Below are 9,508 nucleotides of genomic sequence, written 5' to 3'. Positions count from 1 at the left end.
AGTAGAGTTAGAAAAAATGCAATCTGTATTATTCGTGAAGATGGGGAGGAAGGAGTTTTGTGTCCTCCTCTCTCTGAGAGTGTTTGGATCTTCAGAAGGTTCCTGAGCTGTATTAGATGAAGTTGTGTCTCTACAGTCCTTTAATCAAAACCAAGGCAAATTACTGTGACTTGACCCTATCTCTTCCTTAATATATCAAGGTAGCACAAGGATGCTTGAAACTGTGCTAACCAAGCAGCACTTGCATCTATTGAAATTGTCATGAGTAGCTGACAGTATCCATCAGCACTCAGATCACAGGGTTTATAATTGAGAAATATCTGTGCGTCCCCTCTGCTGATCTAATCAGGGGGCCTCAACAGGCACAGGGTTTTAGTTTGTAAATGTCTAGTTGAAACTTCTAAAACAACAATGCAAAAAGTCAGGATTTCATTAAAAATAAACAAAAAGAAAGCAGCAGGTGGAAAAAAGTGGTGAATCCTCTAAAGGTGGCTGTATACAGTATTCAGAAAATGCTGTGCCTGCTGTTATTATAATAGGATGACTTTTTCCACTGCAAAAACACAGCCACCACAAGCATTAGTAAAGCACTAATGAATAGCCTCCTATTCAAACGACAGCAGCAAAGCAGGAATCTCGTGACTCCTTTGTCCCTTTCACTTCACTCAAGTGTGAACTCTAAAACCTCATTGAAAACAGAACATTTTGATGAGAGGAATAGCAAGAATGTCCCATAGAATCGTTCCTTCTACAAAATTTTTAATTTGCTGGCTTTTAATATTGGAGGTGTTTTTACTATACATATGCCTAACCTGAGCACAAGTTGCTATCTGTGCTATTATTGTGCCTAGGAGCCATGTTTCAGGTAAAGGAAGGACTCACTAAATAACCTAATATGCAGTTGTGAAGATATATGCTCCTGACTGATCTTGTGCTGCCATTTCTGACTGATATTCTGGCTCTCTTCTGCCAGACTTTGCAAGTATGAATCCTCAATATCTGATATTAGATATCTGCTCAAATATCAGATATTTGAAATGCTGCATTATTCAGACTCCTACTTTTGTTTTATTTCATAGGACAGAAAACTCTCTGTAGCCCAGAGTTTAGAGATAGAGGTCATAGTCTATCTTCAGCTTATAGAAGTAGGGTAGTGTACTTAGTTCATGCAAAATCTTTTCAGCCAGAAATTTTTTTTGGATTTAGCTGTGTATAGAAAAAGATTTTCCCTGATACCTGGATATTGTGTAAAACAGACTACAGAGGAAGTCTTTCTCCCTTTTAAATTCTCATTGTTGGTTAAGAAGAGTCCACAGTAAAACATCTGTGTTACATGAGCTGACTGTAGGGTCTGAGATTTTCTTCAAAAATGCTTATTCTGTTAATGAGATAATTCTTAAACTAAAAAATTAACCACCAAAGTCTGCTTATGTAAGCATATCCTTCCACTTTACAAAGAAAATAAGAGTTGAGAAGGAAAAGAATATTTTCCAGGGCTAAGAAATTATTTAAGAACCTAAGATATGCTTGCACTGTAGTTAGGTAACTACTTCAGGAAACCCACCACTGTTGTTCATCTGTCCAAAATGTTGGGCTGCTCCCAAAAGGAGTACGGCTGATCATGCATGAGCAGCCATGCCTATACTTCAAACATGGAAATGTCATGTTAGCTATGGAAAGCTTCCAGAGCATGGTTTACTGATTGGTTTCCTGGGTGCAAACTATTTATTCCTGCTAAAAAGTTTCAGACATAAACTGTGTACAATAGTACATATACTGTTTGACCTGTTAGAATGGATTCAGAAAGGATCTGTACACTTAATCATCCAAATAGACATCTGGTTAAAATTTCAGAAGCATCAAACCAGATGAGATCACAGGTTTTCATAAGTGTCAGTGAAAATTCTGAACCTTTTTGTTTATTCTTAGGCATTTGTATGTATATTCAGCCCAAATCTTCATTATATGTTTTAGCACTAAACCCCTAATAATTTCAATGAGAATCAAGAGCCTAACTACTTATGAGACAGCTAAATGTCTGATTTGCTTTTGAAACCAAATCTTAAACTCTTGCAGCTTAATATAATACATATTATATATATTAGGAGGTACTGTTCTCATTGTCAGCCAGATAGGAAGGTATGCTATAACATGTACATGAAGATTTAAAAATATTCTGAGGCTCAGTGAAAGACATTCAATTGTTAACAGTTCAATTACATCAATTTCTGCATTTTATTGATGTTGTGTTCTTCTTCTCTCCATCAGCTTTTTATCTCATTCACACACACAAAAAACCCAGTTTTGAGCTATCACAGCTGATATCAGAAGTCACTAGTCTAGTTTAGTGTTTTTTAATTTGCCTACAAATTAGGCTGTGAAACGAATTTTAAAATTTTTTACTAAAAACACTAAAGAATGTTTCTAGAAGGAGACAACTGTGCTAAGCTTCCTTCCATAAAGAAGTTTTATAAGTAGGTCATAAACCCCTGAAATTAAGTCAGAAATGCTGACAGACCCCAAACTTTTAGATGCTCTGTAAGCTCCAGTCTAATCATGGTCTCCCAGCGGGGTAAAATCTTTTTCTTGAGACTAAATTGTAGACTGTAAAATTGTTGTTCTGTCATGTAGACCTCTGAGTATACTGTAAAGAAATGTACAACAAAAAAAGAAATGTGTTGTTACTATAGCAACAAAAAGTAAAAAATATATTTGAAAATGTCTTTTTCTTCTAAATTTATCCTATGAAACATTTAACAGTTTTGACAAATTTCACAATATAGCTTTCATTTATTAGCATGGGTCAGAACAACTCTGAAACTACACAGGAATTATTGGAGGTAAACAGGTATAAACTAATGAGAAATTTGTCCCCATTGGACCTTACATATACTAGGGCATGGGAAAAAACTACATAGAATTGCATATCTAAAATTTCTGTCTTAGAAACCATATGTATTTGTGTGTATATGTGAACAAATTATTTTATATAATCCTCTTCTAAGAAAAGATTAGTAGTTTGTTGGGTTTTTTTTAATTTTTCAAAATGATATAATGATTGTTATGAACTTTATATTAAATGTTGTTTATGTTTAGCAGAAGGCTTTGATAGAAAACATTTGTGGTTTTTGCAAATTGTTTGTATGTCAGGTAGGGAATTTCTCAGGTATGGAATTTCTCAGTTAGGGACTTTTAGGTGTTCTCATTTCACAAGGAAAAATGATATAAAATAGATCATGGTTAAACATTATTTTTGTGCATTGCATATGATGAACTATATATTATAAAATTAAGGTCTTTAAACTTCTGTTTCTCTTTGTTTTATGTAAAATAAAACTGGAATAGAGAATCCTGTTGTTGTGGTGAAGAGTAATTAGAAAGTAGCAAGAAAGAAACACAAAAGGTCACTGAGGCTGCCTTGCAATAGAAGTGATAATTTGTCTCTGATACACTGCTTGCTTCTCCAGTACAGCTGAAATACCGTGGAAGTTCATTTTGTGCTACACTGGAAAAGGGTACACTTGAAAAAAAAAAAAAAGACCACCAAAAACCTTCAAACCTACAGTGGATTTTCTTGAAGTCATATTAACAAGCTGTAACTTGGAGTTTTTAATTGTGAAATCTCTGTTATGTTTAAGTCCTATGGATTTTCAAGCTTGTTTGCTTGTGTTTCTGTATATTGTTCTGTTTTCCTTGTTGGTTTCAGTTCACTGACCTTTACACCAGAGTATTTCACATTATAGTGAAAAGTATTATTCTTTTTGCCCATTTACTAGCCACATAGATTACATGTGTGGTTGATCCCCACCTCTTTGATAAGGAGATAATAAAATAATAAACCTCCATAATAAAATGGAGGTTCCATTGTCTCAGCTTGTATTAACAACAGAAGATGGACTAGCAGAGGTACCTTGTAGTGAAAGAGTGAGAATGCATTCAGTTTTGCAAAAATATAGTTAACAGCTTCAGATTACTTCAACCAAAGAATCAACTTAATACATTAAAATTCATCCCATATTTTCAATTCAAACAAGTATCTGTTTTAAAAAAATTTTGTGAACTAGATCTGTTGCTTGTAAATAAGCTTGTTAATCAGAATTATTTGGTCTCCCTTTTAGGTTAAGTTATCCCTAGCCTCAAATCCACAAGGAAGACTTTCATTTCTTTATAGGACCTAAAAACAACACCAGAAATCCCACTTTCTCTTCCATGGCCACTGAAAAGTTTAACCCTTGAAATACTGTCCTGGTTTTGGCAGCTTTTATGTACTGTTTTCCATTCTCCATCCCTGTACATCATATATACCTGTAAGAATTCTTTATTACTTAAATTATACTGGTTTTCCAAGTAGTATAATTTTTATTATGTTTTCTTGTCATCTTAAAGCAATTGTGTTTGATTTTTTTGTGTTACATATTTATGGAAATGTTCCCTTTTAAAAACAAAACTAGCAAAACAAACACAGCCAAACATGCACATACACGCACACATGTATACACCAAACAAGTAAAGAAAAAATCTCCAAAGCCCACAGTATTCTTTCCTCCTGCAGAGGTACATGAAGTCCCAAGTCAGGTAGTAACGTGTGGCTCTGTTCCTAAAGCTGTGTATATGAACTTCAGTGCCAATCTTGCAACAACTCCATGTTAATATTAGAGAATAATTTCCATTACTTACAGTCAATACAGATTCCTTACGCTCATTGTGGAATATCCAAGACAGAAAACAAGACTACCACAGAGCATGAGAAGAATTAACTCAATGTGCAGTTTGGCCTAAGACAATTAAAACTTTGATTTCACAGTCTGTCTAGCATCTCCCTTAATCCTGTTTACTCATTTTTTTAAGAATTTTATTCTCCTTGCATATTCTTATATTCCTATTATCTACTTTATTTACTTTTCTCCCTTTAGGCACAATAGTCCACCTAAAAAACACTGACTATGAAAATAGGAGTAACATGCTACTAGATAAGACAGAAAATCAAGAAACTATTACAGATGTGTGGTAAACCAAACATATTCCTATTGCTATTTAGTGTTTTGAAGTGAAAAATAGTAAAGAAAATCCTGATTATTGTCTGTGTGTTGCAATCCCTATAAAGCACTTTGAGCAAATTTTCTGATAGAGAAAAAATGCTAAAATACAGAAACTATAAAAACATTAGGGAATACCTTATCATTAATAAATTAGTTATTTTTGCAAATAACAATAAAAAACTTAAATAGACATTTAAGATCAAAACAAACCAAGGAAAGTAAGCCCATATAATATTAATTATACTTTATCTTCAGACTATTTTAAAAGTTATATCACCTACACAGCATGTTATATACAAATAACTTTATTAATCAAATTAAATATTATGAATTTCTAGATATCATAAATAATAATATAACATAACGGTTTTATGTTAAAGACTAACAGAAGATTTCCTGGAAGTTGAGTGTAGCAAGCTTGCCATCTACTGATCAACACAAAAGATCTTTGTTTTTATGATATTTTTGTATAACATAATTTTTAGTTTAAAACTCTCTTTATATGATGAATCAATATTTGTGTATTTAAATCCATCTCTTTCTAGTATCCCTACAGGTCAATATAAAACCTCAAAAGTATTGTGCTAGGAACTCAAAGATGAGTCCCTGAAGTACTTCTTATACCCACTGAGGAACTTTTCACTGAAAGACATAATTTTATTCAGTATTTGGGGAACTCATTTGGCTTCATCAGAGCATCTGTGAATGAGGAATATACTGTTTGAGAGAATTTAAAACATTATTTTATGAATAATATGACAAAAGTAAATAAATATTCTTACTTCTTTCGATTCTTTCCAATTCACAAAGAGAAATTGACTCGTCCCATGCCATCTGCCAGTTTTGCCCTCAGTCAAACCTTGTCAGTGTGCAGTGGGAAGTCACAGAAAATCCATATGTCTGGTGTACCTGGGTTGCCCTCATGTTCCACTCAGATGAGTTTAGACATAGAAGTTAAAAGTCCAGGCTTATGTCATGTGTACAACAAAGAAAAGTCTTTACTCTTTTGTAAGCATTTGTCTTATGGGTTAGAGTCCTATATCATTGTCACTTACTACATTATCTTTCACTTTACCACCATCAATTTATTTCATTCAATATAGAATGATAACAATATGGATAATAAAGCATGAAAATGGATATTCTATGACTAAGAACTAAACAGTAATTTTTTAAAAACTATATATTTAAAATTATTTGAATTTTGTGGACCTATATTTAGCAAACAGTATCTTTAGAATGACTGAGAACATAAAAGTTCTGAAATTTTTAGACCAAAATGAAATTGAGAGCAAAGAATATGTTCTTTCCAAGAACACAAGAAAGTTCGTCTTCCAGCCATACCAATTTAGACTCAGTGGCAGGTTATTTTTCCACACAGCTGCCAAGTAGATCACATGGCTGGACCTTTTCTCTGTTTGATATCTGTCTTGCTTTCCTGTGGGATAATATTCTCCTGTAACTCCATTATTTAAAGTTTGATTCTGATTTCAATTGTACTGACATAAATCAGAAATGGTTTCAACTCCATTAAGGGATTTAAAATTACCTCTGTTAATTCCAAATTGATTTAATGTGTTTTGTTGCAGAACCTCCTCTAAATAGGACTAGGAATTTTCAATTGAATAGGACTATAACCTAAAGGCAGAAAGTCCCAGAGCCAGTATGATTTGTAGAAACTACAGTATTTCAAGAGATTTGTCTGCAGAAATCAATAAGCTTTGTGAAATAAATTTCCTACCTGGCATTCAAAATCTCTACCAGAATTACCGTACATGGCTTTGTTCATCTAGCAAGTTAAAAGCCTGTCCTTGGGAAGGGATAGGAGGAAATCTGCAAGGTTGGGCATATTTTCCTTGTTGGTTTTTGGTTTTTAACTTTTTCTTTAGGGCTAAATTTCTGTATCTTTCAGAAGGTGGCCTGAAAGTACTCTGTGCTTCTGGGACCAGATGGGTCAGTCTCTATTCTGAGAAAGCTCCAAGTCTGTTGGGGAAAATGAGTCAGCCATCCTGCATATCAGCAGGAATACATTGCAGCATGAAAGTACCCCAGGTCACTTTGCACTTCATCTCTTCACAAATGCCCTGGCTCATCTGCCTTATCCACACTTCAACAAATACCAGAGAAGAGGCACACATAGCATAGCTCTTCAATCTCTGCATTGCTTTCCCCAGGATCCAGCTGGCCTCACGGTGCTGCTGCCACCCTTGGTAATGCCTTGATCCTAGAAAGCTGCTCCCAAAGCATCCAGAAAGGATCCACAAGATGGTCAGTTTGCAAGTGAAGTTGACCATGTGTGATGGGACAACAGCGGTATTATGTACACTATTCCACACCTTGGGGAATTTTTGAAGGAATTGTTTAGTTCACCACAAAAGACATCTTGGAATGAATTAAAGGATATTAAGTATGAATATTTGGTGTTGATGACCTCTATGTAAAATGAGAACAGACTAGTAGACAGTCCTTTAAAAAAATCTAGGATCATATCTACTTTTCTGTGCCACCAGATTCAAAAGAAAATTCATAAAGGAACATAGACAATGTTTTCTTCTCTGCTTCTAAGCAAACCAAAAGGAGGGATTTACACATTAGATATTTAAACTGTATGGCATGATCAGAAAATATTGTACAATCAAAATAATAAGGCTGCACATATTGGGATAAACATAAATAAGTACAGTTTTCTACATATTTTAAAATGTAGAAGGGTGGGGTTCTTTCAGTGTCAAAGTTAATTTTAAATAAACAGAATTTGATATTCAAACGTACTTAAGCACAGGTAGCAGAATCAGAGAAAGTGAGAAAATATTATAGATATATTTGATCTTTGAAAAGAAACTGATTAAAAAGGTTCAACTTCATTTTTGTAAGAAAATATTAAAGTTTTAAAATAGAACAACTAAGATAGAGAATAGCACAATGACAATTAAGTAGTAGATTCTAGTTATTTCTGCAAAGTTTAAATAGAAGATTAGGCAAATATGGGATTTTGTACTTTAGTAAAATTACTCTAAAGTAAACTTTTATATTGATTAGCATTATAATTCCAAATATGACATTTCAGTAATACTTATGAGAACATATTTAATTACAGTACTTAGATAGGTTCTTTAAGCTCTACTTATGCTAAAACACTACATACAGACCTGAAAAATCGAATCTAAGCAAACTACTGCTTTTTCTTCAAGTCCAACTTCAAACATGAAAAAAACAAAAATATCTTAATCAGTCTTTTGTCTCAAATGTATTTGATGAAGCATCTCCCTAATGTTACAAACTTAGCCAAGATCAAATGACTTGGAATTTGAGGGAGAAGCAGGCTCAGGCAGTAACAATTTATTTTGCTGGACTATGTTAAGTGTTCTTCCACTGCAAATCTCAAATTCATTAAACTGTGTCTTCAAGTAGACTCATCCTATTTGATTATAATCCTTTTTTCTCCCCTATAAATTTGCTTCCTAAACTTTCACAACTGACATATTAAGAATAATTGTAGCTCAACTGGAGCGATTAGATTGAAAAAGTCAATATTACTGTTTTAAACATGATTTTTTAGGCAATTAGCATTCTGCATGGTTTTATTTTTCCACATATAATTTCAAAGACTCAAGCAGCTGGTGGTATTATTCTGGTGACATACTTCTTTCCTGCTGTTCAGTGAGAAAGATGAATATGTGACTCTCTCCTTGCCTGTACAGTCTTATTCCCTGTGCCAAGTCTAGAAATTTTCATCAGAACTACTCTGCTCTTTCAAACATAACATGTGTTCACTTATTCAATATAGTAGACTAAATCCAGCACTATGTTTTCCTGACTTTACCTGTCTGTAATTCATACAGGAATTACACTGAGGAAAGACACAGAATAAACAAGCAGTAACTCAAAATCATTTTATTTTTAAAAAGAATAGCAGTAAGCAACTATTTCATGAATCACTGCAAGAGGTAGTTAAAATTGATGGGTCTTATGAAAAACATAAATTTTTAGGACTGGCTTAAGACCAATCGCTAAATAAAACAGGGGTGAGTGACAGATGTTAACCCATTCCCAAGGTGTTCTGCTGCTTATATTGGTACAGCAATTGAAAATAACTCACACCATTTCTAGAGCATGAAGTATAGACCATGAGTTTTTTACAGCTCCTGTAAGTTATATCTGCTACTTCTAATCTAATATATAGACAATATTAGTTTTCCCTTTGTTTTTTACCAAAGTTTTCTATCATAAAAGTACTTATACATGAATTACTGAATTATTTACAGCTCAGGTCCCTTAATTAAACCAGTTAATTAATGAATCCATTATGACATGCAATTTACTATCATACATTTAAATAAAAGACTAAAAAATTTTTGCTAAACATTAGATATTAAATAAATGTGATGCCAAATGCTGACCAAAGATGGACCTGAATTGTTTAATATTAAGTAATTGTAAATTTTTTGTTTTTAAAAATCCTTGGGAAA

This window comes from Manacus candei, unplaced genomic scaffold, assembly GCF_025592945.1.
Source record: "Manacus candei isolate 608988 ecotype Guabito, Panama unplaced genomic scaffold, ASM2559294v1 h1tg000011l, whole genome shotgun sequence".
Lineage (NCBI taxonomy): Eukaryota > Metazoa > Chordata > Aves > Passeriformes > Pipridae > Manacus > Manacus candei.
The sequence above is the reverse complement of the archived record's forward strand: the minus strand, read 5'-3'. Positions refer to the sequence as shown.